The sequence below is a fragment of the Rhinoderma darwinii genome, chromosome 10 (assembly GCF_050947455.1).
Source record: "Rhinoderma darwinii isolate aRhiDar2 chromosome 10, aRhiDar2.hap1, whole genome shotgun sequence".
In the NCBI taxonomy this organism is placed as follows: domain Eukaryota; kingdom Metazoa; phylum Chordata; class Amphibia; order Anura; family Rhinodermatidae; genus Rhinoderma; species Rhinoderma darwinii.
The window spans coordinates 94,662,901-94,688,440 of record NC_134696.1 but is presented as its reverse complement, the minus strand read 5'-3'; the positions used below and the strand labels follow the sequence as shown (position 1 = coordinate 94,688,440).

General features: G+C 42.5%; 1 protein-coding gene across 1 annotated transcript in view; it reads right to left on the bottom strand.

The window, feature by feature from the left end:
* The window catches only part of CADM4 (cell adhesion molecule 4), a 261,207-nt gene that overhangs the window by 191,019 nt on the left and 44,648 nt on the right, over window positions 1-25,540 (bottom strand). The gene's annotated exons all lie outside the window — the stretch shown is intronic.

Genomic DNA, 25,540 nt, shown 5'->3' with positions numbered 1-25,540 from the left:
GCTGTAACGAGCCATGTTTTGCAGGAGTCATGTCATCCGCCCACTATTTGGTAGATGAAATCCTAACCATCTTTTTAACCACTAAACCAAGTGTCCTCCTGAATTGGCTCCAGAGGTGATTCTTCTGCTACGTACGATGTCTAAGTGTGATAAGAGCTTGGGCTTCCCGCTGAGCTCGCTGTGAGGAGCCAGTAAAGAGAGATGTTTCGGTGCTAAAAAGCAGCATCAATAATGCAGCATGGATCTGTAACTGCACATTATAGCTGGCAGCTTATACACTTAACTCCTTTCCATCAAAAGACTTTCACACCAATTGTGATGTCCAGGGATAGCTATATACACCCACTACCACCAGAGCCAGTGGGGGTATGCAGTTTACAAAGGGATAAAAAGATACAGACAAGGGATATGGAATACAAGGAAAAGAAAGAATAATAAATCAGGGTCGGAGAGAATGAAGGTTCTGGAGGGATGAGATTATGACACAGAAAAGATGAAGTAGTGGTGGAAGACAAAGTGAATAGTTTGCTGCATGTCAGTTTCATGTTATTGGAAAGGATAAAGTAGGAGAAGTTGTACGTAGAGATTATATAAATGAAACGCAGAGCAAGAAAACCTGCAGAAGGAGGGACGGGAAACCGAGACATTACACAATCTTATAAATTGTGGAGAAGTGAAAACTTAAGAAAAAAAAAAACAACCAACTTTGAACTTCTGAAATTGAAGATGTAGACATTGGTGGAGCCAATCAGCGCAGATCCTTCTCAATAACCAAAACGAGAGAGAGTCTCCAAACTTCTTTGGGGCCAGTTGGTAACACCAAATCAGAGATGGTCGAAAGCTCATGGTGTCCACTAATACAGGTAATCTATGTGATGAACCCTGAAGTGGAAACTTTGGACAACTTCTACTGAAGCACACCAGGGTAGATCGGAGATCATGAACCATGAAATGTAACATGGACTGTGGTTCAAGGCACCAGATGGACCAAGTACTAGGAGATTTCAAGGATTTTCTGGTGACCACAAGCACTCTATGTAATACAAGTATATCATAAAATCATAAAAAGGTGTTGGAGAAGTTCCTTGGGATTGAATCCCAAAAGAGTCAGATGTTCTAGTTGTCTAAGAACACAATGTCGAAGAAACAGTATTTTTGATGTACGGTTGGATGAATTTAGCAAAACTAAAGAGTGCAAACGAATATTAAGTGATCTGCAGAACCTGCCATAGACCAAATCTTAGACAACCCATCAGAGACCTTGATTTATAAAGACCAAAAATCCTGGATCCTCAAGTCAAGGTCTACAAAGCATATCGAAACATCAATATCATGAAAGCAAACACAAGACACTACAGGAGGAGGCTATTAAAAGGGGTTGTGTAGCATTAGAAAGACATGGTTGCCTTCTTCCAGAAACCGTGCCACACATGTGCATGGGTCATATCTGGTATTTCAGCTCTGTTCTATTTAATTGAATGGGGCTGAGCTGCAATACCAGACACAAACCATGGACCGGTGTGGCGACTATTCTGGAAAAAAGCATCCATGATTTTACTAATGCTGTACAACCCCTTCAAATAGGTTAACTTAGTGGACACATTTACAGTGGCACGCTCATTAAATGGGAGTAGTTTTAACATCTCTATGGCTTTCCATGGTGGTAGCTGTACGTGCTCCGCTACTGCCTCTGCTACATAATGCAACAGCAGCATTATGAAGGTGCACAGCAAAGGTGTGTAGGTATTTTAGGATTACGTAATAAGGTGTGTATAGACGTATCCTAGTATACAAGGAAACCCATCACCTAGGTAATGTATATAGACCCTACACCATATGAAGTAATTGCAACAACATTCAATGGTTAAAGGACAGGGTCGGACCAGTGGGTTTAGGTTCAGACTCACTAATGGGCCTCTTACATACCACGCAGCAGATGAATCTGTATTCATGGGACAGTATTAAACATGGCCCCCAATCCGAACAGAAACGCCCACTTTCTGGGATATTTGCCTAAACCCCACCTCTTTTTGAGGTCAGTTCCTCGGGACAAACCTGAAAAAACGTAGGGGGGTTGGATGGTATAGCCATTAAACCAACAGGGTCACAAAGGTTCAACAGAAAACAACCCCATTTAGAGCATTTTGGATTTTTGCTAATCCGAATTGGAATTAGTTCCGCACTAATAGCTTAAAATGGCAACCAACATTTTACAGTTCAGAAGATGACAAGAATACAGAATAGAGAATAGAAGAATAGAAGAATCACATGACCTTGGATGGCGGCCTTCACAGTCCGCCCTCTAGCACAGCCAATAATGAAAGGTATGGGTGTGACATTTATGGGAGTCATAGTGACTATAAATCAGTCTAACCAGAAAACGTTGCTGCTTTGTGGGGATACAGAAAGGAGAGAGAGGATGTCTGACACAGAGTGAGATGTAGTAAAACACAAAATACAGATAGATACTGGATTAGTGCCAGTGAGTGTCTTTCATAGTGAGAGGAGATAGTTAGATTTACAATATTTGATAGATTTTAGAGAGAGATAGGAGTCCGTCAGTGTCAGATAGGCAGCCATTGCTGTGAGTGAGTGCTGCTACAGCTATACAATTCTTACATTAATTTGTGAATCACCAATCTTCGTTCCAACTTTCACAAATCCAGAATAATATTAATCTAGGTGCGGATAGTGTGCCACTGCGGACGTGATGCGACTCATTGTTTTTATAGTGCCACTAAAAAATTTTGTATTGTTCTGCGCCAAGCATTTATACAGCGCCATTATACATCACTTTGCGTCCAAGTGACAATTTTTTTTTTTTTTTCAAAACACAATGAAAAAAAAATCTGACAGCGCAGTGAGTTTTTAAAACAGACTGTTTGTTACCACCAGCTGCCAGCCATTTACCCATAGCCATATAGGTTGCTGTCACTTTACTAATGCGGTCTTGGCATTAAAGAACTTGAAAAGGGTTTGGATACCGTACTAGAAGACCTCCGAGCGTCATTCATGACTTTTCAAGGCACTTTCTATTTGTGACTAATTTATTTGGACCGAATCCAAACAGATGGCTGGTTTGACCGAACTGAACCCGAAACGAAATTTGGAAAATTCGCTCATCTCTACAAATAACCTATTCGATCTTCTTGATGATATGTCCTGTGTGTACAACAATAACAACAAAGATTACGACGCAGATAAAAGTGGACATGTCCTGTGTAGATGGAGGATGATCCTCAGAATCATTTCATCTGGTGGACACAGGCCAACGCTGGTCAGGGATGGGCCCTAGTACAAATATAGCAGCATCCAGGTCCAGCAGCTCTGAGCAAGCTCTCATAATGCACCAAGCATATAAAATCCCAATATAAAAGTAAATATAAATCTTCAAGTATTGCCAAGTAAAGAGAAGCAAAAGAAAAAAACGTTACTGAAGAGACCCACAGAACATAATCCTGCGTTCCCTGCATTCGTCCTTGAAGGAAAGGACATCCCACCACTGCAATAGACTCGCAGATCACAGATGTGTAATCCTCAGTCCTTCAGATAAAAATATCTCACCTCACCTCTGCAAGAGACCTGCAGAGCCAGAAAAATACCCTGCAACTGACTGGCAAACCCCAAGGGCAGCCGACAAAGTTTAGATATAAGACAAGGGATTCATCAAGACATCCTGATCCAAGGTTTAGGTGATCCCACCAGACTCTAACCCCAAAATCACCCTAAGACCCGTCCCTTTCTTCTCGCTGTTGTATTCCAAGGATTACTAGGAGCAGAAAGACTCCTGAGAAGGGGCCGTGTCTTGGTGTAGTCTTATCCCTGCTCCCACTCTTGAGCTTTATGAAGATGTCACTCAATTGCGTTATCACCTTACTGCTCTCAGCCACAAATAATATATTCAATGCACATGTACAGGATGGGGGAGGGGAACCGAATCCCGCTCCCTCGCTATAGATTGTTCACACATTCTAAACAGCATATTGAGTGTAGCAGGATGTGCGCGTGTAAAGAAATGAAGTAACATGTTCTGTATAATTGGAAGGTACGGCCTGTATACAGCTCCCAGTTTACGGACGCGTCAAGAATCAAGTAAGACACACGAGACAAATCAATATCTTCATTAGAAACTGGGAAATACAAATGGAACAGAACACACAAATAAATATATATATATATAAAAAAGGGAATTGCATGAGCAGCAATTCCCGAAAGCATTTCTATTATGAGAACTGCACCAATCTAATAATGGAACAGGGCCGACGCAGGGGAACAGGGCCGACGCAGGGGAACAGGGCCGACGCAGGGGAACAGGGCCGACGCAGGGGAACAGGGCCGACGCAGGGGAACAGGGCCGACGCAGGGGAACAGGGCCGACGCAGGGGAACAGGGCCGACGCAGGGGAACAGGGCCGACGCAGGGGAACAGGGCCGACGCAGGGGAACAGGGCCGATACGTCCTGATAGCTGTCACATTTAAAGTAATTCAGCTGCAAAAACAAATGGACCACCATCCCACGTGACATATACTAAAATATTTAAGGGTCCTAGATCCTAGCCCGTTTTGTGGACAGGGTCTAGTGCCAGGTGGCCAAATATATACATTCAAGATAATAAACCTATAAAAAGAAAAAAATCTTACCGCCGGCACGCAGCAAATAATGAAATATTGTCATAATAGTGATACCCACGCAATGCCCCCTATGTGTCACATGCAGCACCTGCTCTAAAGTCGCAAGTTCCTGCTGCATACGTTATTTTATGGCTTGTTTTTTGCTGCAAGAGCCCCTCCTCCCATAACGCTTCAGTACTTGACAGATATACGGCGTGTAACCGAGGAGCAGCCATTTGCATTAGATAATTAACGCAATCCACATTCCTTCTTTGTCAAAAAAAAATCTTTATATATGTGTTCAAGATTTAATTATTCTTCCTCAATTACATAGACATATATATATATATACATATATATATATATATATATACATATATACACACACATATACACATACACACATATATATATATACAGACACACACACACACACAGACATATATATATATACACACACACATACACATATATATTATACACATACAAAATACATACATCTCAACACAAACATACATACATACATACATACACACACACGTGTACATACATTGTATTAAGACAACACACACACAAATACATATATACACACACCCACGGTCATAGCACCCCACACAAACATCCGGGAATACTAACAAACTGATTGAAATTCTAAGAGGACTGTCCTCCGCTACAAACCACCCCACCCCCATCCAGTTAATGCCACGTTAACCAACCGCAATGGTACACAAGGACATGCACAGAATCACTCACCAACATGCAACAACATGATGTGCAGCTACTAGAAATATATATATTCCTCCACACGCAATATCAACAACGTTATGTCAAGAAAAATGCGTCTATACAGATGTAGCAGAGCTGAACTTGTCATTTAACTCTTAAAGGCTGCATTGTGCGTCATGAGAAGTCTATGAATTTAGATAATGCAGTAGGTTTACCTGTAGTCCTATGAAAACAAACCCAATCGCCGTCATGGTATCTTTAGGAGTTACACCCAATGACCAAAGTTAGCCCTGCTACATCCCTATGTTTCCCTATATAAAACAATTTTAAGACTCGCTGGAAGCAGGGACATATTTTAGTGCCACCATTCAGGAGAAAGCTGGAAATTGGGAGTGATAATCTATTATCGCTGCCTTATTACTATGCAACTCATACCTACACCAGCCTAACATGATTACACCGACACCCTATTCCCCACACACACAATATATAATAACATGAAGCCTCCAGGTCTCTATTCACTTCACACAGCGGGGGCACAGATAGGGACGCTCGGATAAGAAACATGAACGTTTTTTCCTGACGTAACCTTAGCCTCCAGCTCCCTGCGAGCAAAAGGGAATATATACCTGTGAAGAAGAGAACCAGACGGCAGTCTACTCCACAAAGGATCCGGTTCATCTAGACCAGGGGTAGGCAACCTTTTTTGTATAGTGTGCCGATAAAAATAAATGAAAATCAATGATACTCCGTGTGCCATGCAACATGAAAGTCGCACAAGACAAAACAGTTACCACATATGTGCCATAAACCAATTACTCAGTTATTAAACTTATATATTATTTCAGTGTGACCCTTGTCCCTGACTTTCTTTGCAAAATGATCCATGTGTGGTGGATACGAGGCTGGGGGATGAACATAGGAGAGCACACAACTACTGACCACCAGCTAGAGGAAAACTGCACACAGGAGAGACCGCGGCTACTGAACACCAGCTGGGGGGGGGGGGGGGGGCTGCACGCACGAGAGACCGCAGCTACTTAACACCAGCTGGGTGGAGGTCGCACACAGGAAAGACCATGGCTACTGAACACCAGCTATGGGAAACTGCACACAGCAGACAGCTACTGAATACTAGCTTGGGGGGTGCACATAGGAGAGACCGCAGCTACTGAACACCAGCTAGGGGAAACTGCACACAGGAGAGACCGCTACTGAATACCAGCTTGGGGGGTGCAGACAGGAGAGACCGCAGCTACTGAACACCAGCTTGGGGTGGTGCACACAGGAGAGCGAGCTGCCAACTTTTGCAAACTTTCTCTTTTACAGAGCGGTTACTGAACTCCGTACTTGCAGCGCTGATCACCAGGAGAGAGCGCGGCGCTTCATTTTGCACTTTGTGACTCTTAACACCAGGAGAGAGAGCTGTGCTGCATTATGTGCTTTCCAAGTGTTCAGCAGCGACAAAGACAATGAAGAACTGTACACGCTCCTGGTGATCAGCACCGCTAAGTGCATAACGATGAAACGCTGCTCTCTCCCTGTATGCAGCGCCACCAAGCATTCAACGGCGCTAGACGCTGGAAGAGGTTAGTGTGCCAGCAAACCAAACCTCACGTGCCGGCCATGGCACTGGTGCCACAGGTTGCGGAGCCCTGATCTAGAAAATCCATGAAAGTGAAGGGAAACAGAGATTTTCTAGCCCAAGGGGAAAAGACTTGCAAGATGATGTTTAAGTTGCCAATCACTTTTATGTGTTTTTTCTATTATATTAGCAGGCCGCGTGTTGGCGGTGGAGAACCTGCAGTGTTAACACAGTTTAGACTCCAATCCTTGTTTAAAAGAAATTGCATTAAATAATTCATTACACTTTAATAAATTACATTTATTTAGGCCTAACTAAACTATTAGCGCACGTTCCTTGAAGAAATTCAGAAAGGGTCGGTAATTACAATAAAAGTACATAAAGCAAGCGGTGCTGTTTTGCTGCAGACTTCACGGTCTATAGGAGTACTAGAGGATCTTCGAGGCTGCGCCCTGTATACCCATATAGGTCTATAGCTACACTGTATATATATATATATATATATATATATATATATGTCTTGTCTATTGTGTACAGTATCCCCATCCGCCAGACATTTTAAACCCTGCCCCAATCTGCCCAGGACCACCCACATTTACATAAGCCCCACCCTCCTACCTCTTAACAATTGAATCCCCATCTGCCTCTGGTCCGCCCACAAAACCTTATAGAAATGTTCACTTTGGGGCACATTTGCCCCTTTGAAGTCCATTTCGGACATATGTTTGTATGTGTCAAACAGCAACATCCTCAGACTGATATATATATATATATATATATATATCTAACCTGTAAGAGGGGTAAACACAAGTAAAATTATGTGCAACTATTAATGCGTGTGTTTTACAAAAGTACAGGAGACCGTCTTTTTTTGGGTGTAGAAGTATCACGGGTTATTACCTGTATCAAATCAACCTAGAAAGTCATGTAGTAGGTGATCAGTGCATTAAACAAGGAGTTGCGGCCTTGTAATCGCGTTGTGACCTATGCCGTTAGGGTTGCGTTGCACCGTATATGTGTGTTTGGGCCCCAGGCGGAGAGGACATCGGCGCCATTTCAAGGGAGATAATTATCCCCTGGTGCGGAGGCCTCTGAGAAGTGCAAGCATGATGCCGTGGCCACGTCTCTCAAGTTAAGGGGTGGAGCCTCATCCAAGATTATAAAAGGGGCTGTGCATTGGTGATAAGTGGTTGGGCACGTACCGGTTATCGGCAAGGACAAGTCCTCCCTCTAATATGGTGTCTAAGGCCTGAACATATGGGTGAAGCAAGCGCTACAGGAGGCCACCTGGACTTCACTCAGTAGGCAGGCGTGTAGAGCCAGATTTACCCGACGGGGCGGAAGCCGTCAAGGGCTAGTAATAGCCCAGAAGGCAAGCGGGGTGAGAGCCACTGAGGCCTGCTAGTACCTAATATGCCAAGCAGGGCAGGTGGTGCTTGGAAAAGGCCCGAACAGGTGAAAGAAGTTGAGAAAGTCGTATATAAGTCATTATCACGACCAGCCTGGGTATATAGTTGCTTTTATAAAGAGACCGTTCTACATGGTGACTTTCAAGTTTTTTACCTGTACATGAGAACCTTTCAAGTGAAGAACAGTAGGCATATTACTGGTGTCAGTAACGTTCTTTATAGACTCAAAAGGGGCCAAAATGGGCACTCCTGTCCAGAGCCAAGTAAAGACTGTACATTTAGTCACCGTAATAGTCCGGTCTGCTAGCCCCATGCCGATGCCCCAATACCCAAGAAACCCTGCTGAGTGCCCATTATATACCCTATTAGAATGCATAGGACCAATGGAGGCAAAGTAGGCAAGTAAAGGGGGTCCACCACGTTGGCTCATTGATTGCTCATGTTCCAATTTCAATTGGTTTCCTTACAAGCAAGTATCAGAGGATGCCCCAATCTACTACATAAAGGAAAACTAAGGGGGTGCCCAATATTGGATACAGCCTAGAATACTTAAAAGGATTAAAGAGTTGCCCCCCCATGTATACAATGGGCATTCATTTTTTGAAACTGGGACCACCATATATGGGGGGGGGGAGGAGGCACCCAGTAATTGTGAAGAGCCCCATTTTAAAACTGTGGGTCCCCTTGTACGAAGTCTTTGGATGGCCTGCAGAGCCAGACTGGCTTAACTGATGATAGGGGAGACACCTCTATTATTAGCCCAATCTGTTATATAATCACTCCTCAAAATTGCTGGTGCAACGACCTCCCAAGATAACATTTTCATTGATCTGCCCTTAAAGAAACAATGTTAGAACCTACAGGGAATAATGAATGAAATAATAGATGAGCTAACAAATTATCAAAACATGTATCTGATATATTGGGAGAGAAATATCAAAAGCTGTTGCCTCCACATCTCATTTAACCCTTTCTTGCGGAAGCTTATGTTCATATTAGTGCTCAGGGAAAGTGGGATTTCGGTTTACCTCCACTCCAGGGCTAAATGTGACCCTGGCCACAAACCTTACTAAATTTTCATTGGTAAAACATTTACAAGATCTGAATTATATTCCCATAGGAAATTAGAAATCTAATGTATCACTGTCTCCACAGACCCAACCCTTTACAACAACGACCAAAATGCAAATCGGCTAATGATTGGGGGTATCAATGGCAAAGTAGGCAGATGTAGGATCATTTCAGGTTTTTTTTGGCCACTCAACCTATCCCTTTATTAAAGTTAGCCGTACCCATTGGATAAATGTCGGCCAATCCCACCGTTGACTTTCCACTCCACTGGCAGAGGTTGACGCTCAACCAGTTGTCTCCTTTTAAGTCACATCAATGCAAGTAATTTGAGGAGTCCTAGAGGGGTTATCCCTTCCTTAATAAATAAAAAAAAAAATAAAGTCCATGCCCTGGATTTTAGGTTCTGTCTCCCATCCTGCTGGGTCCTAAATATTTCAGAAGGCTTGTAGGACCTTCTGGAGCTCAGAAAAATGCTTCTTTAAATTACTAGGTCATGCCTCCTCTATGAGCGGACACAACTAGAGTAACAAGTAGACGGCCATATCACTAGCACAGAGAGAGACTAGACTTGACCAGGTGAAGGATTTTTGACTTGACTTAAGGACATGTTCTCCAAACAACTTGACACCAGATGGAGTTCCCCAAAACAACACAGTTCAAGCCCGAGTTTCTTTTCCACCAATTTAGTCCATGATCAAGTGACAGGATAGAAGGTGGTCGGTGTCACCACGAGGGCCATATGGCGGTCACGGTATGGGAGAACTATAGTCATTACTATATGGTGGCCCTGTAACTTTCACTGTAATGAGGGCACCAAGGCACCCAAAAAAGTGGCAAGGTAAGCCGGTTTATGGCATTTTTTTTATATATATATATATATATATATACACCTCTATGCTCCCGTCAGAAATTGAGAGAAAGGACCATGTTCTCAAGACTTAAGAAGACCCACCTAGACTAAGATGTACAGCATCACCACCATAACTGTAGACCAATTCTAGGTCTCTCCTATAGCGTACAGTATAAGATGCATGGTTCTTATCTGAAGCTATAGAACAACTTTCCATCATTTTTGCTCCCGTAGGCGGATGCCGTTGGAATATTGGGGATAGTTGGTTTGTAGGCATTTGTTTTTGTATACATTATCCTTCAGATAACAGATTTTATAGCATAATTAGAGAATTACAGAAACTTCAGCGCTCAACTTGCTCACAGATTGCACTGCCAATTGTTATTATAAACGCTTATAAAATTATAGCTTATAACAGTATGAAGTTATAGAATGTGGGTAACAACTAGCAGAAGTAAATATCAGATACAATGAACCAGTTGCTGAGGAAACCAGAAATTGGATGTGACAAGAATGAAAAAAATCCCTTGTACTGAGCTTCGTTGAGCGATGTTTTAATCAAATAGTAAAAGGCGCAACATAAAAACGAGATACAGTCCCTGTGGGATGATGAAAGTGGTCTTTTCCAGAAACAGCACCACTCTTAAACATAGGCTGTGGCTGGTATTACAGTTCATCCCTAGTGCAATACTCCTTTCAAAAGTATCCAAGATCTGCCAGCAGACTACAGGCTCTTTTACAGCAGCCTGTAATCTGGATTCTGCAATAATCAATTGCCCTGGTGTTTGCAGATTAGTTTACAAGGCAACTGGAGGGAACTTAAGGTTCACCCCTCAGCTCTGAAGTTTTTTTATATTAAATTCTAATAATACTATATTAGAGAATTGCTATTAAGCAATTCCCTCATCTCAATAAAGTGACCGTTACCCATAGATTCTCTTTACAATGGCCACTCAAAACTCCACACTTTTAAGGGTTAAGTAAAATAATGGCCTGCAAAATAGGTCAAGCCTGTAGAGGACTCTTGAAAACATCTAGATTTTCAGCCACCTACCAGATACATTTTGTTTGGTTTAGTCAAAATGATTGCCAACATCCATCAAGCCCCTATCTCCATTGAATACACCAGCAGAATAGTGAGTTCAGCTCTGGAGTATAATACAGGATGAAAATCAGGATCAGTACAGGATTAGTAATGTAATGTATGTACACAGTGACCCATCTACTTATACAGAATACATCTACAGTATATACAGGGGTGTTGAGAGACTCCGAAAGACACCAGGATGCAAATACAATTGAATGTAGGGGGAGATTCGGCACACCAACTAAAATACCTGGTGCACTGTGTTAGCAACACCACGGTCTATAACCAAAAAAAACAAAAAACTGTAAAATTGTGCTCAAAGATGGAAATGTTTTATAAAGTGGTTGTCACACCAGGACAACACCTGCCCATATGCCCTATTAGAACATATAGAGGTCATAAAGTGACCCCCTTGCTTGGGACCCTCCCTCATGTGCCAGAACTGAGACATGCTCTGTAGGAGTGGCTCTCGATCTGGCTGACCCACTAAGTCCTCGCATTACATGGACGGCTGATCATTTGAATAGTCGGCATTCAATGCTAAATTTCCCAGTCCATGTTCTAAACCCCAAAAGGAAAGATTTTCCTATTCTTCTCTAATGGGATCTGTTCTAGAGGTTGGCAAGCAATATAGGGACAGAACTCAGACCAAATATACAGCCACATGAACGAGCCCGGAGGGTATTCTGGAGGACTTCTCGGAATTCCAGTGAACAAATTATCAGATTGACTTCCGCTTGATTAATAGCAGCATGGGGTCATTTTGTGACCATACACATAGCCACATGGGGCCAATTGATTTAATGTAATTTTCTCCCCGTGTGTGGTCAGTGATGAGCCACTAAGACCCAATATTTCCCAGAATGCAAATGGCTGTGATACGCTGGAACTTTTAGTTCTGCAGTGGCAACGGAGCTGAAAAGTTCTCTAAACCTGGGATAAGCCATTTACGAGCGGCGCTCACCACGATGTGACACCATTATTTATTATGAACACGCGTGCCATGAAAAGAACTATGGGTTCGTACAGAAAAATAAAAAATATAAAAAACAACAAAAGATAACGGGGGATATAATTAAGAGGAGCAGGAAGAAGCGGCTTTCAGTGATGTACAATATATCCTTCCAGTAGCAATAGCAATAAAATCCATGAAAAATGAAGATGCCCCGGGGGACCCTGGGAGGAAAAAGAGCAACTTGGATGTTGGAGATGGAGAAGAATTCTAACACAAAGAGCTCTTCAGATGATACGTGACAGGAAAGTACAGGGCAGCCGAGCAGACTTTGTTATCCCATAAACCTGTAACTATCCCCATACCGGCTGTTGCTCATCCTTGAGTTAGTCAAACTTTATACAGTTCTCTTAAAAGAGTTGTCCAGAATTAGCAACCCATGACAGCCTTCTCCCAAAAACAGCGCTACACCTATCCATGGGTTGTGTCTGGTACTGCAGCTTAGCTCCATTTAAGTAAATGAGGCTGAGCTGCAATACCACACACAACCTGTGATCAGGTGTGGCGCTGTTAGAAGAAAGCAGCCAGGTTTTTCTAATCCTGTACAACCTCTAAGGCTTGCATTTATTTTTAATTTAAGGACATGTAGCACTGTATGGTGGTATGATTTGAGCACTGTATGGTGGTATGATTTGGGCACTGCATGTTGGTATTATTTGAGAACCGTATGGCGATATTATTTGAGCACTGCATGTTGGTATTATTTGAGCACTGTATGGCGATATTATTTGAGCACTGTATGGGGGCATTATTTGAGCACTGTATGGGGGCATTATTTGAGCACTGTATGGTGGCATTATATGAACACTGTATGTTGGTATTATATGAGCTCTGTATGGTGGCATTATATGAACACTGTATGTTGGTATTATATGAGCACTGTATGGTGGCATTGTATGGTGGCATTATTTGAGCACTGTATGGTGGCATTATATGAGCACTGTATGGTGGTATTATGTGAGAACTGTATGATATTTGAGCAACGTATGATGTGGCATTGTAGTTAGGCACTGTATAGTATATTATTTGTGTGTTGTATGGTGGTGACCGCATCGATACTTTGCTAAACTTTTAAGGCAAAATACTTTTTCAAAAAGTTATTTCTCTTCTTTGGGCACCTTACTGTATGATGTTTATATTTAGGCACTAAATGGCATGGTTATTTGTGCACTGTACAACATACGAGGTAGTGCCCAAAGAAAATAATGCCATGAGCGCAATTCAATATAAAAGAAGGATGGCTCTGCTCACAAGAAACCAGTGACAAGAAGATACTTTGGTTGAGGCTAGAAGATGGTAGCCAGTGGCTACTGTGTGGGCGTCTAGCCTACTGGGTCTTTTTTTTTACAAAATGGTCATAGAATTACAATACAACAACTTGAGCGGTTACATGTATGGTTATTTATTGTGCTAGTATATCTAGTATAAGAGTTTATACCCTAGCCCTTGGAAGGTTTTAAAGGTGGATCCGAAGGAACCCGTTTTACGCCCGTCTAAAAGCAGCCTAAAAAGGAAAAAAAAGTTATCATCCCGTAAAAACTTACTTGTGATCTCAGCCTATTTTAACCATTCACTGTTGACATGAGATAATCAAAAAAGTTCCCGTGAAAACGGTCTGCAAATAAAAGTAAAACGGAAAATAACAATGCTACCAATTTTTTATTTTTAAGTGGGCATACAGCTGGCAAAATTACAAGATCATATTATGCTTAGAATGTAAACCAAAGGGGAGAAGATCGTTGTATTCTCAGATAATTAGGTTACACACATATCGCTGTGGATTGCTAAAAAAAAACAAAAAAAAAAAACTTGTTCTACTCGGAGAGACGCAGAGGCGAAGCGGTCTGAACACTATCAGTTAATTAGCGATAACACAGATGAATTGTCTGCGAGCAGCTAAAAATGCAGAATGCCAATTGGATTAAAGCTGCCCATACATGCCATACATACAGCCAGACCCAAAGACCTGTAGAAGACCATTTCGTAACCCTGTTGGCTTTTGGCCAGGCAACATTTGCACACCTAGAGGTAAACTACACTGAATCAGCCATAACTATGCACCAGGTCCTCATACTGTTCAGAGAAGGCTGAGGGGGTTGTGCCAGTGCCCTAGAATCTGTGGCATCTTGATAGAGCGAGGCTCAAGGGATTGATCCAGTCAAAAGCACCACTTTGGCTACGGACCTATGTCCCCTTTGTAGACCACCAATGTAGATGTATCTGCTGACCACGTTTTGCATGACTTTCATGATGGACAGTAACTTTTTAAACGTTACATTAGCCATGCATGGTTTATGCCAGTCCATCTTAATCCTGTTATGGTCATGGCATGGACAAGGGCTTTTTGTTAACCTTGAGGGTTGTATTAAACCCATAAAGAGCACCTGCTGAACTCCCGATCATGCACTACTCTCTTGGTGGATTTGCCAAGATGAATCATGTGATTTGGTACATGAGACCTTTCTTCTTTAAGCCTATATTATACTCCAGAGCTGCAATCACAATTCTGCAAGCTTCAGAGCCAAAATCTCCCAGTATTCACTGCACAGAGATTTCCAACTGCATGACAGGCACTCTGTTAAGCTTTTAGATTCAGATTCATATGGAATCAGGGAAAAAATTATACCATGTTGTATTGGATGCCCTGTTACAGAGGTTTTCTCCCCTAAAAGTATAGACAGGCCGTACCCAGGCTGCATTGGGATGTATGGAGTACTTGTTGAGGTTTCTTTGGCTGTCGTTGCAGTGTCTCGGCAGAGGGCAGTGGGTTAGGGGTCCGTGGAGTTGGTGTTAAATTAGTGGGGGAGGGATTCATCATGGGTATGGTCTCTCCCAAATTATACAAATATTGGGGGTTTGGCTTATTTGGGTTCTTGCTGGGTCGTGTCCTGAAGTGCAGGGGAGATTTGCCATTCTATCACATTGCCCGTGAGCCTGTGGGGAAATCAGGTGGGGCTAAAAAGTGGTATGGAAACATTTCTTATCTCCAAAGACCCCTTTCCACCGGGGTGATTTTTCACGTGTAGTAGGTCAACGGTGAAATAATCGGTATTAAATTATATTTATTGCATTTTGTATTATTGACCTGTTTTGTTTGTCTATAAAATGGCTGCTGGGGCCAATTCAATCGAATTCAAGGTCTCCGAGTGTTTATTCCCAAGTATGGGGGGGGGGGGGGGTGAAGAGGTAGGAAGAGAATTGGAGGATCGGGGGCAAGATTGGCCCTGAAAGGTAATTGAAAACAAGGACCAAACTCTACAATCCCTTAGTCATGCATTTAGGGGTGAATACCTCGTAATATGGTGCCCCGTTCAAGTACCACACTTCATAGTACAAAGCCGTATAAGCTCCGCATGGTGGAGTAGCAGGATCTGTGTGTGAATTTTGAGTGCAATCTTAAAAAGTATATTATAGCTGTAGATGTACATAATAACCAATGGCTGCAGGGCCGGCCTTACGTTGGAGGGTGTCCGGTGCCACTGCCTTTGGGGAGGGTCGGGCAGCAAGTCTATGACTGGTTTGCCAACTCCAGGTGCCCAGGTCATCAAGGCCCGTGGCACCCCCTTTATTAATAGCAAGAAAATATTGATAAGGTCGGCCCTGAATAACGGTGCCAACCCAATTACCTTGCAAGTCTGTATCACAAAATATGCCATCAAATTACCTAATAGACGGGATTCCCTGCTACAGGTGGTTTTCTTAAGAGGGCATTACTACATTACCGCAAGGTGCAAATATCTCAAGCGTAACCATAAAAAGTTATATCAAGGCTGAAAGGTTTATACATGCGATTCGATTTTTTTTTAAAAGCAAATGACCTCACCCTCACCCAAAATTTCCCATAATCCCGTTCCTCATTTCTATGCCTGAACACCTGCCAGGAATTACAGCGTCCGCACTGCAATAAACAGCTGCAATCAGTCACAATTGTACCCTGATTTCAGCCCTATTCTGCAAAAATTCAATCGCTCATCTCCCCATGCTGCAGAACGGGCTGGCACGTGGAGGAGGTTGGCGCCCTAGGACTACGGGATAATTGCAGCAGGCATAGGAAACTGGCATCCCGAAGGACTGTGGGAAACTGAGGAAGCAGACGACACAAAACGATGACAGAGTAAAAAGTAAAATAAAAATGTAAAAGAAAACGAACAAAGCAGACGTTTGCAGTAATACACACTAATTGTTTAATCCGTTTACTGCCCGAGGGTATGGCTAAGTAATGGGCAAATAATATGTGCCCATTGCACGGTCTTTGATAATCAAGTTGTAGAAATTGCTTAAAGTGACGCAGACGTTTGGGTCTCTTGAGGATGATTGGCAGGTGCCAAGTAGCATCAGAGTAACCGGAGGCCGCAGACAGAGATTTGATACGTCCCATTATACTATAAACAGGTCTGGCGTTCCTTACTCACAAGCTGGCACACCGAGGCTCGACAGGTGGAAGACATCCTGATACATTATACTTAGAAAGCATATGAAACACTGTCTAGAGGCTGAGGTACAATAGATACATATTTTTTTATTTATTATTATCATTTCAGTCATTTGCATAAATATATGATTGGGATTTAGGTGGTGGCATTGCGCCAGAAATCACGAGAATATATTTGCACAAATTATTTCTATGCAAAGATTTGCAAATGGGCTTCCTCCTACTCTGCTAATGAATAAAATGGCATAAAACCCTGTTGAAATGGCGGCTCACAAAGGGTCTGTTATTCAATCAGTTCAGATCTGGCAATGAATCCCATTGCACTGGTAAATATATCGCTTGCAGAAATGTATTGACAGTAGAGCTTTTCCATAACCCATATAATTGCCTTCATGTTGACTGCTGAATAACCTCCCTGGCACGTGAAATACTTAAAGGAGGGTGGCAGGAGTTCAGCAGGATCTATGTCAACAGTTGCGCTTTTATATTTAGATATAGATTTAAAAAAAAAAACATAAAAGACATTTTAGAATATAGATCTAAAAATGAAAGTTAGCACTGGAGGTTATAAAAAAAAAATAAAAAATAAAAATATTTACATACATTTTGTGCTTTTATTACTTCCCTTACCCTATTTAGCATTACCTGGGAAGGGAACCCTGTGTAGTCCGATTCTGCAGTAATAGGTTTCTCACTTCAGGGCCAGCCTTAGGTTGGGAGGTGCCCCTATGGGATACTCTCCGTTAATGCCCCCTATATGGTGTACGGTCATACAGTGTACAAAGGACTACCATTTGGTGACTAATTTTCAGCACCATACAGTATGGTGCCCAATTAACAGTGCCAAACGTATGCCATGTAACACTTCCATACAGTTGTCTAAATCACAAAAGCTATATAGTGCTGCCACCACCAAATGCCGTACCGTGCCTGAGGAGCAGTAATACTGAACTAAATACTGCTCAAATACCGCCATACAGTGCTCATATACTATGCCCATACGGCGCTCAACTAATACAACCATATAGTGCTAAAAAAAAATAGAATACAGTGCTGCAATACTCCATACAGAGCTCAAATAATACCGCTATACAGTGCTTAAATTACTACTGCCATATAGTATTCTAATACTGCCACCATAAAGTACTCAATACCACCATACAGTACTCAATACCACCATATAGTGCTCCAATAATACTGCAATACAGTGCTCAAATAATACCGCCATGTAGTGCTCATAAAATACTGCTATAGTGTTTCACTAAATACCACCATAAAGTGTTCAAATACTGCATACAGTGCTCAAACACCGCTTTACAGTGCTCAAATACTACCGCAATACAGCAACCAAATAATATCACCCTACAGTACTCAATTAATACCACCATATAGTTCTCCAATAATACCGCAATATAGTGCTCAAATAATACCGCCATATAGTGCTAAAATAATACCGCTATAAAAGGTATTCTAATAACAATGCTACACCAGGTCTACATAATGCTAGAAAAAACATGAAAAATGGTGGCCACAAGTGCAAGGCCATTGATGGTGCCGCCTCCTGCCATTCAGCAGGGACAGCCGATGCGACACTTAAAGAGGCTCTGTCACCAGATTTTGCAATCTCGAGAACCCGCTGTGTGTCTGCACTGCCAGAAGCTGGGCGTTCTGAAGAGAAGTGGATGATACTTCTCATCAGAAAGCCCAGCTAGTAAAAGTAGTAAACACGCCCCGATGTACGCACATAATACACGCCCACTTGGACTTTTACTTTAAACACGCCCACTTGGACTTTTGCAAGCCTCATTTGCATAAATACAAAAATGGTCATAACTTGGCCAAAAATGCTCGTTTTTTAAAAATAAAAACGTTACTGTAATCTACATTGCAGCGCCGATCTGCTGCAATAGCAGATAGGGGTGGCAAAATCTGGTGACAGAGCCTCTTTAAATCTGCCCCCACTTCCACGGTCTGCATCTCATTATGAACAAAAGGGAGCAGGGGTAGGGGAGTAACATATGACTGCAGGATCAGATTACACAGGATTTGTTTGTAGTCTGTAACCATGGAGACACATGGCTCTGCATAGGAGCTGTATACACAAAACGTTAAGATATTTTGAAATCATTACGATTGGCAAAGTTGCTTTAACTTTTATTTTAGAAGCATTGGAGCTAACAAAATCTATGCAAAGGTGGAGCCATACCTAGACCATACAACTATTGGACAGAAATTGGTGTTGATAAGACATCATGTACTCTTACCATTGCGCCAGGGTTAGAAGTTGATCGACTTGTTTTTAGTTTACCGCGTTCATGGCGCTATTTATTATATCAGTGATAATCTGGCATTTATTGTAATGAGTATGAAGGTCAGATCCTTTTCAGGGAGGCAGAATTTCAGTATTGAATTCTCCTCATTATCGTATTGCGGTGTTGAACATATGTCCGTCATTAGAGATAGTGCGACTTCTGTTACAGTTGAAATGTGTTTATTTCTTTCAATACTTTATTTTTCTACAGATGGCAATGGTGGACTTAACAGATATAGAGAGCTCACGTAACAAGCGGGGGAGGGGAGGATGGAAATCCAGGTCTGTTGCCGTAATCTGTTTTATATCTTTTGGAGCTAAAAAATATCTATACACACACACATACATACATACATATATATATATATAAAAAAAAAAAAAATCACATAGAAATAGTGCTTAAACGCCCAATCAGTGACCACAGGAGGAAGCCATGTTTTTGGTAAAGCATACATCTACTCAATATACATTGGAGAGGAATATTTTTTGTTGTTGATGTACATGAAGCATAATCATCATATAATAAGAAGTTCTGCAACTTTTTAATAGACTTTGCGTTTCAAATCCTCACCATTTTCAAGATCTCTGCTTGCTGTTCCTGAAATGACAAATTTTTATTTCCATCCAACGGCTGAAAGCTTGCCTTGATCAGGTCTTACATGCGATACGATATTAAAGCTCTGCGCCAGTGTCAGTTAAAACTAAATGTAAAAAAACAAAAAAGGTTCCCATTAACGGACAGCAAGTCAAGGTGAGAGGTGGTGACCAAAAATGTGTCTTCCTTTAGCTAAACAATAATGCTTGATTTACCTAAACTGGAAAGCTGCTTTGAGAGGAATCTAGGACAAAAGGGCTAAACTAAAGGGCACAATTGCGCCCATAATATGGCCACCTAAGTGGTAAGCCGAGGACTGATGTCTAGTTTGCCACATAGGCCCCTGCCTGCATTTTGAGCCCCCGTAGCCATTCAACAGAGATGAGGGGTCACGGCATACCCTTCCCAGAACCACTCACTAATGAGTATTAGGATTTTGCACCAAAACGGTGCCTTTGGCACAACCACAGCAGCTTGCTTTACTGCTTCTCTGTTCAAATGTATTGCACAGGTCGCAGAAGATTAAAAATGGCGCCTGACTTATCAATAAGGCACAAGTCATTTTTATACCGTCGGTTACGCCATTTTTCTGTGTTTGATTTCAGCACGCCTGGGTGACAGGCCGCTGTCAGATTGGTTGGCAGTTCTGGGAGTAGAGCAGGGTCAGGTCGGCCTTCCCTCATCCTTTTTCTCTCCAGAACTCGATGTGATCATTAATAACCAAAGTTTACAGCTGCGGTGAGCCGGCTAAAGGCTGTTTACTTGTGTCCTGAGAAGTGATAGATCGCGCGTCCCAAAGAGACAGAACTGCAGAGATACAGAGCGAGCTGGGAGCGCGAGACTTAGAGATACAGGGCTAGATGATGGATGGTCAGCTAACGAGAAAACAAAATGGAGTAGGAGGTAAAAAAAAATTGCAAGATGGAACCATAGAAGGTTAACTGCGAAAAGACGACGAAAAATGTATAAAGACTAAAGAAATGTGATAAAGCCTACAGTATATCATACCTACAAGGGATGCAGGGTGGGGGGGGGGGGTTACGTACCATGCTGTGCGGCCTAGTCATGGTTGGCCCCATCTCTTTTGCCATTAGGTGGGTGAACCATTGCAGGAGCCAGCGAATAGGCCCAAGGATCATGGAAAGGGGGTGTCCTGGGTGGAAAAACCATCACAACGGGGGCCCTTTATGTGTACGCCACTGGGGGGGGGGGGTACACGAGAGAATGAAATACCAACAAAAATATGGCAAACGACAATGTTTTCTTTGATTGGACAGGATACGGACTAGGCCCCTAGGCTCGAATGAAGATGGATTATGGCCGTTTGAATGAGGCCTAGAAGATGTAAAACCAGCTAAAAAACAATTGACTGCCCAATGGAAACCAAATAAAAATAATAATTAATGGTTTCAGAAACGGTTGCCGAGTTTTGTCGGATTATGAGACTTTTTGGTCTATTGGATGCTGCATTACAGGAATTAAGATTTTCTCTCCTACTACTTCTTCCTCCGGTCTACATTTCTCTTTTCCATCACCTCCCCCTCTCGCTGATTTTTTTTTTTTTTTCTTAACGTCCCAGAATCTAATGAGGGTTATTTTTCAAGGTCTCGTGCTTCAGACCGCTGTGAGATTTAGCATTTATTTTTCGTCGGTTAAATCAGAGTCTGCTTGTGACAGATGCCTGCAGTGCTCGCCTTCAAAGGCCCGCGGCTGCGAGACGGTTAACGGAACCGTAACCACAACAGCCTGGAGAGGGCTAAAGATTTGGCCGACTACCAAACAAATTAAGAACAAATAATTTATCTGGCACGGAGGAATGAAAGGCATTACTATGCAGGAATAAAACCGTTGCTTCTAATAGGCGGACGTATCCATCTCTCGTTACACAAGTGTTTACACATAATGTTTATTTCACTACATCCCGAGGATTTCGACAAATTGCAATAGGGTTAGCAGCTATTAGAAAAAGGGTATTTCCACACTTTACATTTCTCCCTCCATAATCCACCATGTGATAGCCGCCAGATTGTGCCATTAACCGCTTCCTCACCTCCGCAGTAGGCAGCAATTAATTATTTGGTCTCGTCATGGCCTAACCTATGAGATCATCCAACCTTACCCAAACCTCGGAGAACTGAGATGATTAGCTGTGGGTGGGCAGACAAAGCCGTACAAACACTCATTTACTAGCACCACCAAGAGAAGTTTTGTTGCGATATTTTTTATTTTTTAATCATAGTATAATCTCTCCTGCCCACGCTTCTGTCCTGCGAGAAATAATAGACTACGCGCGAAACCCGGTAACATTGCATCTATTAAAATTAAACAGAATTAGCACACTGAGAAAATGAGAGGGTTATTTGTCAATGTTAAAATAGGTAGTGTTAGCAGATTAACATTATATGATAGGGGGCGCTATATTATGGTTCCAGGGGCAGGGCTATTGCTCTATATTTATAGGTTAGGCATGGGTGGAGTAAGGGCTCTTGCACACGACCGAGTGCCACTCGGACAGTTTTTCACAGCATCCGCGTGCCACTTGATAGTCATCACAGAGCCGTTCACTTCAGTGGGTGAATCGGGTCCGTGAAAGCGGACCAGACTCCCTGATCCGTGGAAAGATACAACATGTCCTATCTTTCCAGGGATCATGGATGGGACTCGGGCGGCACACACAGTCATGTGCAAGAGCAACAAGTATTCAGGTGGATTCACAGGTGGTGTATTTTTACGCCACGGATGTGACCGCAGCAAATTTGGCACCAAATTTTTTGAATGCCGGTTTGCATCGGACTGCTGCAGGCTTTTATCCTTTGATTGCTGCGGACTTTACCCTTTGCATTGCACTCGGCAAATCCACATTAAAAGTTTCATGTTCAACATGGATTTTGCAGCATATTTGCTGTGGTCAATTTTGTAGCGTGAAATCACCCCAGGTGGGAATCCACCCTTTGGAGAGCTACTCTAAACAGCCCTGCTAAAATGGAAAGCTGGAGTTTAGAGGCAGATTAAGTGTGACCTTGTCCTCCAATCAGGGATTAGTGATGTCACCAAAACTGAAGCCGTGACGTCACTTAATGCAAGATGTTTAGCCAAACATCCATCTTTCTCAAAAGCCACCTTCAAGGAGGAAGGTTTTAGCACTAGAATTAGCACTGGTCATCCATGTGAGATAAAGGGGGGTGTTTATAGGTCACCATCAGGGTTGGACTGGCCCACCAGTGAACCAGGGGATCCCCCGGTGGGCCCTGGCTATAACAAAATATACCCCAATGATCCAGTGGAAGACAACCCCATGTGGAGTGGACTTTAGAGTTAATTACTAGTCACTAGGGTCTCTTTCTAATGGGATTGATAAATAACTGGTTAGACCTTATTAAGGATATGTCCTTTGTGTACAGTGATCGCAATAAAGATTAAGATGCAATTAAAAGCGGACGTGTATAGGCTTTGTATAGATTGAGGGTGGCCCTCCGGATCATCTCCTCTGGTGGGCCAAGGAATACTCAATCCAACACTGATCACCACAGTTCATCCTGGACCTTTGAGAACTTTAAAATCTGGCACTTGGCTCTGGGGATTCTGGAACCCATCCCCCTCAAAAGGATGCCCAGTGATCCCATTTACCCAATTACACAGTTCTCTGTACAATAGTAGTCATGGATTCCAAGCAACAGGACCACCACTCATCAGCTCATTGCAGTTGAGCAAGGTTACCATGCCTAGGAGCAGGTTGTCCTCCTTTTATGTCTAAAAAGTGAAAAACTCTATAAAGTCCACCATAGTGCAAGTCATTTCTAAGCATGGAATGAGTCTAAGTCATGAAAACTCTAAGTATACAATGATATCAACTGGTCGGGAAACACAGCTAAGGATCAGCGCAGTCTCAGTACTGGGGATAGAATGAGGTTGGATTCTTGGCGATGATTTCTTGCAGGCTCGCTGCTTCTTACCGGTGGACAGAAGTCTTTGTTTCGGAACAATGGGATTCCAAAGACGACTCAGCTAAACAGTTACTGTAATTGTTGGATATTCCGTAATAGCTGACTAAGCTCCAAGAAGTGTGAATCTGCTTTCCACACAGTCGTCTGCATGGACATAAAACATCTCTGAACATTCTCATTTTACAATTAATTAAATAACTCGTCAGTGATGAGATTTCACCCACAATGTAGAAAAAAAAAAACCACACACCTGAAAAATCTAAAATGAACTGGGCCTCCTACATGGGTAATCAGTAGCTATAGTGGTCACAGTTGTAACCAGGCCCCAAATCCTAGAAGGCCCACATGCCCCCATGCCACATCACACACCTCAGTCAGGGAGGATAGGCACACAGGTGTCCGGAGCTCATGTGCAGCGGTGCAGGAAGCGAGGAGAAGCCGGGAGCATGAAGTAAATAGAGGGGTCTGGTCTCTAAATTAATTTTTTTCATCTGATCTGAATTGAGAACACAAATAAAGCAGGTTTATTGTACATTTTTTTTTTTACTTGGGCAAGTCAATCATAACTTGGGTCGACTAGGAAAGGATTCTGGGGGCTTACCTTTCAGCTTTATAGAAGAAGAACAAGAACATAATCTTTGTTATTGGAATGTAAAGAGCCCAAAATTGTAATAATCTCTGTGGTGGTTGAGCCACGTTACCATATCGGAGCTTTGGCCCACTGGAGGACCCTATGAAAGCCCAGTCCAGCCCTCACCCTATTGATCTTAAGAAGAGAAGGTCCCAGCCCATATGTCGTCTGAAGAGGGGAGGGCATGCATGATCGCCTTCCATTGAAGTTAATGGCCAACCCTCTAGGGTTTCTGTGACTCCCATTGATTGAGTTAGAAAAGGACAACACACGAGTGGCCAGCTTTTCAGTTTAGGGGACCGGCATGGATTCCTTCTCAATATTGATTGACTTAAGAATAACATTTTTGAAAACCCCAAAATTACATAGCAACATCTGTGGCTATAATCCATAGGTACCGCCTAGAATGTTTCGTCCAACTTTCACGGTGCTCCGCATTGAACCTTCTCACTTTTTCTTGTCACGACCTGCTGGTGACTCATTCAGTCTTCAAAAAATATATTGCTCCTAGCTTCAGAAATTACCACGTTCGTTCCTTCTAGAAGGTCATCTGGTCCTTGAGCTAATAAAATACTAGTTGGTCATGGTTGAACGGTGTCTTAGTATTAGATGAAATGGAGAGTGCGCAGACACTTCTAATGAAGACATGCACACATAATTACTAATAAATTGGGTTAATGAAGTATAGAGAAATTGCCCTCTTACACCCTTTCCCCTATCAGAAAATAAATAAATAAAAGTGCCCTCATTTTCACCTAGCCTCAATGGATTATACCAATATTGAGTATTCAATTTAATCTGTTTGCGGTGTCATGAAGGACATACTACCTCATGCCAGGGGGATATCACTGGTCACTAAATGATTGAGGTTTTGCATTTTTTGAGCACCATTGGCCCTGCTAACTGCCCGATTCTATTAAAAAGGGGCCTCCTGGGATTATAAACAGCGCCAATCTCGGCCAAGGCTGCGTCTGGTATTACAGCACAGATCTAGCTGCAGTTCTTACCCAGTTCCTGGTTTGGAGTTGCTCTATGAAAGAATCGATAGGGGATGCTGCGCTTTACTCTGCACTGCAGCCCCCTTCATCCTAGTGATCGGTGGGGATCCCTCTTATGGTAGGAAAACCCCTTTAACAATAATTATTATTATGCGTATTTGGTTAAAACTGTTTTCAGTGGTCGCAGCATTTACTAGAAAAAAAAACCCATGCAAAGAGATTATATTTTCAATAGAGAACCATCTTTGTGTACGCCCTATCCCGATGAGCAAAAAATG